Source organism: Schistocerca serialis, unplaced genomic scaffold, assembly GCF_023864345.2.
Source record: "Schistocerca serialis cubense isolate TAMUIC-IGC-003099 unplaced genomic scaffold, iqSchSeri2.2 HiC_scaffold_1195, whole genome shotgun sequence".
NCBI lineage: Eukaryota > Metazoa > Arthropoda > Insecta > Orthoptera > Acrididae > Schistocerca > Schistocerca serialis.
Window position 1 is genome coordinate 252501 of NW_026047398.1, and position 5000 is coordinate 257500.

A 5000-nucleotide genomic window follows, 5' to 3' on the forward strand; every position below is an offset into this window, starting at 1 on the left:
ACCTACGTCGTACCGTAACCTAACCTACGTCGTACCGTAACCTAACCTACGTCGTACCTTAACCTAACCTACGTCGTACCTTAACCTAACCTACGTCGTACCTTAACCTAACCTACGTCGTACCTTAACCTAACCTACGTCGTACCTTAACCTAACCTACGTCGTACCTTAACCTAACCTACGTCGTACCTTAACCTAACCTACGTCGTACCTTAACCTAACCTACGTCGTACCTTAACCTAACCTACGTCGTACCTTAACCTAACCTACGTCGTACCTTAACCTAACCTACGTCGTACCTTAACCTAACCTACGTCGTACCTTAACCTAACCTACGTCGTACCTTAACCTAACCTACGTCGTACCTTAACCTAACCTACGTCGTACCTTAACCTAACCTACGTCGTACCTTAACCTAACCTACGTCGTACCTTAACCTAACCTACGTCGTACCTTAACCTAACCTACGTCGTACCTTAACCTAACCTACGTCGTACCTTAACCTAACCTACGTCGTACCTTAACCTAACCTACGTCGTACCTTAACCTAACCTACGTCGTACCTTAACCTAACCTACGTCGTACCTTAACCTAACCTGTATTGCGCCTTAACCTAACCTGTATTGCGCCTTAACCTAACCTGTATTGCGCCTTAACCTAACCTGTATTGCGCCTTAACCTAACCTGTATTGCGCCTTAACCTAACCTGTATTGCGCCTTAACCTAACCTGTATTGCGCCTTAACCTAACCTGTATTGCGCCTTAACCTAACCTGTATTGCGCCTTAACCTAACCTGTATTGCGCCTTAACCTAACCTGTATTGCGCCTTAACCTAACCTGTATTGCGCCTTAACCTAACCTGTATTGCGCCTTAACGTAACCTGTATTGCGCCTTAACGTAACCTATATTGCGCCTTAACGTAACCTATATTGCGCCTTAACCTAACCTATATTGCGCCTTAACGTAACCTATATTGCGCCTTAACGTAACCTATATTGCGCCTTAACGTAACCTATATTGCGCCTTAACGTAACCTATATTGCGCCTTAACGTAACCTATATTGCGCCTTAACGTAACCTATATTGCGCCTTAACGTAACCTATATTGCGCCTTAACGTAACCTATATTGCGCCTTAACGTAACCTATATTGCGCCTTAACGTAACCTATATTGCGCCTTAACGTAACCTATATTGCGCCTTAACGTAACCTATGTTGCGCCTTAACGTAACCTATATTGCGCCTTAACGTAACCTATATTGCGCCTTAACGTAACCTATATTGCGCCTTAACGTAACCTATATTGCGCCTTAACGTAACCTATATTGCGCCTTAACGTAACCTATATTGCGCCTTAACGTAACCTATATTGCGCCTTAATGTAACCTATATTGCGCCTTAACGTAACCTATATTGCGCCTTAACGTAACCTATATTGCGCCTTAACGTAACCTATATTGCGCCTTAACGTAACCTATATTGCGCCTTAACGTAACCTATATTGCGCCTTAACGTAACCTATATTGCGCCTTAACGTAACCCACATTGTGCTGTAACCCAACACACGTTGGGCCTTAACCCAACACACGTTGGGCCTTAACCCAACACACGTTGGGCCTTAACCCAACACACGTTGGGCCTTAACCCAACACACGTTGGGCCTTAACCCAACACACGTTGGGCCTTAACCCAACACACGTTGGGCCTTAACCCAACACACGTTGGGCCTTAACCCAACACACGTTGGGCCTTAACCCAACACACGTTGGGCCTTAACCCAACACACGTTGGGCCTTAACCCAACACACGTTGGGCCTTAACCTGCTCTGTAATTGTCATACGACGCGTTAAATTAGTGTAGTGTTGCCCAACTGCAACCCCCGCAATATAGTTTGCTACTCGCACTGCCCGGTCCCCAGTGTATCGCTTCATGTTAAACACCTTGCAGCTATACACTGTAATGTGGATGGCAGCAGGACGTACATGCTCAATGCCCTTTGCAGTTGTTCATTGGCATTTGCAGTTGTTCATTGGCATTCGCATGGCGAAGCACTTAGCCTACGCTGTGGTACGGCCTGTGTCAACTGTCCGCTGATGTTGTACGTCCAAATCACACACTGTACTGCACATTGGTCCTCATGTACTGAATGATACATCGTGGTACATGTGACCGTACAACGACTGCGCCAACAACGGCGAACCATGCGGTCCAAATGTTGTGCACTCAGCTACGTGTCGTCTCCCTATAAGAGCTGGATTGCAGTGTGGTATGCCCTGGATGGCGATCAGCATGAGCCGTCTGTTGATGTAGTGGCGCGTGTTGTCAGACGTAGTCGTCTCTTCTCACACACCGTGATAGCATGGTGCACTGCGTTCCACATCTGCGACATGCGACAGAGGCCGGTTGACAGTCGTTCGCGCAATGGACATCGCATACGTACGGGGGCCACCTTCCACGTGTTCGCGAAGCGTGCACATGTTGTTGCGTGTATGTGGGCAGACAGTGTGTCGTGACACCTGACACAGGCATGCAACAATCGTTGAATTTGCAAATGGCGATGGACGCCTACGTTTGCTGGTGACGTTACGCAAATGAACAACTGGTAAACCGTTGTGGTGCGGTTGTTCTCGCTAGAGGTGAATCAGTGATGGCGACGATCGGTTGAGCTACCAACCGGTTGTTCCAGCGATACCCACCATGCCCACGAACGTGAATGGCATCTGGGTGTGAAGCGATACGCGGCGGTGGCTGGGTGGGACCGTCCCCGGCCGGTGAGGGGGGGCCTCCCGGCGTGCTGGCCGCGCGGTGCGTGGGCGCACGCGCTACAGCCGGCTGGTGGGGGCGGCCAGTGGCAGGCGCGCCGGCCGACGGAGGCGGCAGGCGGCGCAGCTGCGCGCCGGCGCACCCTGCACGCGGCGCCGTGCGGCCAAAGTAGGTCCTCGCGGGCCCGGTGCGAAGCGCGGTGGACATCTGCAGTGTGCTGGTCCGATTGAGGACTGTGTGCGCTGAGGATGCGCCGCCGCCTGGCGCTCGGCGCCGCGACGCCGTCTGCTGCTCGGTCGCCTCTGCGGTTCTCGCAGGTGGTTTGTATCGCAGCTGTGCGGACGTGTTGGCGCGTGCGCTGTGCTGGGAGAGTTCGCTTCGGCACCCAAGTGGGGCTTTTGTCCTTCTGTGGCGCTGGCGTTGGAGCTGCCGGTCACCGTAGGTGGCGCGTGTTGTCTCCCGCCGGCAATGCCACGACAGCACGCTCCCGGGCCTCTGTCGGCAGCGGCAAGCTCAGTTGGGAGCACGGGTGGTCGCACCTAAAGCGTCTACTCGCCAAACTCCGGGCGATTGCGCCTCTCTCGAACCCGACCAAGTACTTAGGACGGCGCTGCGCGCCGCCGGGACCTGAGAGGGTTTCGAGGTGTATGGTGCAGGGGAGCTCAGCCTCCTCCTGTTTGCAGAATAATTGAGCGGACGCTTGCGTGTTCGCGCGGGCCCCCGGGACACACTCCCGGGCGGCCGGCTGCTCAGCTCTAGTTGACGCAGCTCCCTGGTTGATCCTGCCAGTAGTCATATGCTTGTCTCAAAGATTAAGCCATGCATGTCTCAGTACAAGCCGCATTAAGGTGAAACCGCGAATGGCTCATTAAATCAGTTATGGTTCCTTAGATCGTACCCACGTTACTTGGATAACTGTGGTAATTCTAGAGCTAATACATGCAAACAGAGTCCCGACCAGAGATGGAAGGGACGCTTTTATTAGATCAAAACCAATCGGTCGGCTCGTCCGGTCCGTTTGCCTTGGTGACTCTGAATAACTTTGGGCTGATCGCACGGTCCTCGTACCGGCGACGCATCTTTCAAATGTCTGCCTTATCAACTGTCGATGGTAGGTTCTGCGCCTACCATGGTTGTAACGGGTAACGGGGAATCAGGGTTCGATTCCGGAGAGGGAGCCTGAGAAACGGCTACCACATCCAAGGAAGGCAGCAGGCGCGCAAATTACCCACTCCCGGCACGGGGAGGTAGTGACGAAAAATAACGATACGGGACTCATCCGAGGCCCCGTAATCGGAATGAGTACACTTTAAATCCTTTAACGAGTATCTATTGGAGGGCAAGTCTGGTGCCAGCAGCCGCGGTAATTCCAGCTCCAATAGCGTATATTAAAGTTGTTGCGGTTAAAAAGCTCGTAGTTGGATTTGTGTCCCACGCTGTTGGTTCACCGCCCGTCGGTGTTTAACTGGCATGTATCGTGGGACGTCCTGCCGGTGGGGCGAGCTGAAGGCGTGCGACGCGCCTCGTGCGTGCTCGTGCGTCCCGAGGCGGACCCCGTTGCAATCCTACCAGGGTGCTCTTGAGTGAGTGTCTCGGTGGGCCGGCACGTTTACTTTGAACAAATTAGAGTGCTTAAAGCAGGCAAGCCCGCCTGAATACTGTGTGCATGGAATAATGGAATAGGACCTCGGTTCTATTTTGTTGGTTTTCGGAACCCGAGGTAATGATTAATAGGGACAGGTGGGGGCATTCGTATTGCGACGTTAGAGGTGAAATTCTTGGATCGTCGCAAGACGAACAGAAGCGAAAGCATTTGCCAAGTATGTTTTCATTAATCAAGAACGAAAGTTAGAGGTTCGAAGGCGATCAGATACCGCCCTAGTTCTAACCATAAACGATGCCAGCCAGCGATCCGCCGCAGTTCCTCCGATGACTCGGCGGGCAGCCTCCGGGAAACCAAAGCTTTTGGGTTCCGGGGGAAGTATGGTTGCAAAGCTGAAACTTAAAGGAATTGACGGAAGGGCACCACCAGGAGTGGAGCCTGCGGCTTAATTTGACTCAACACGGGAAACCTCACCAGGCCCGGACACCGGAAGGATTGACAGATTGATAGCTCTTTCTTGATTCGGTGGGTGGTGGTGCATGGCCGTTCTTAGTTGGTGGAGCGATTTGTCTGGTTAATTCCGATAACGAACGAGACTCTAGCCTGCTAACTAGTCGCGTGACATCCTTCG

General features: G+C 52.3%; 1 non-coding gene across 1 annotated transcript in view; it reads left to right on the top strand.

Annotated features, from left to right (window-relative positions):
- The first annotated feature begins 3535 nt into the window (after positions 1–3535).
- LOC126434781 (small subunit ribosomal RNA) overlaps positions 3536–5000 on the top strand; it is a 1910-nt gene continuing 445 nt past the window's right edge. Inside the window, exon 1 of the ribosomal RNA XR_007579486.1 lies at positions 3536–5000. This exon is cut by the window's right edge and continues 445 nt beyond it. This is a non-coding gene — a ribosomal RNA (small subunit ribosomal RNA).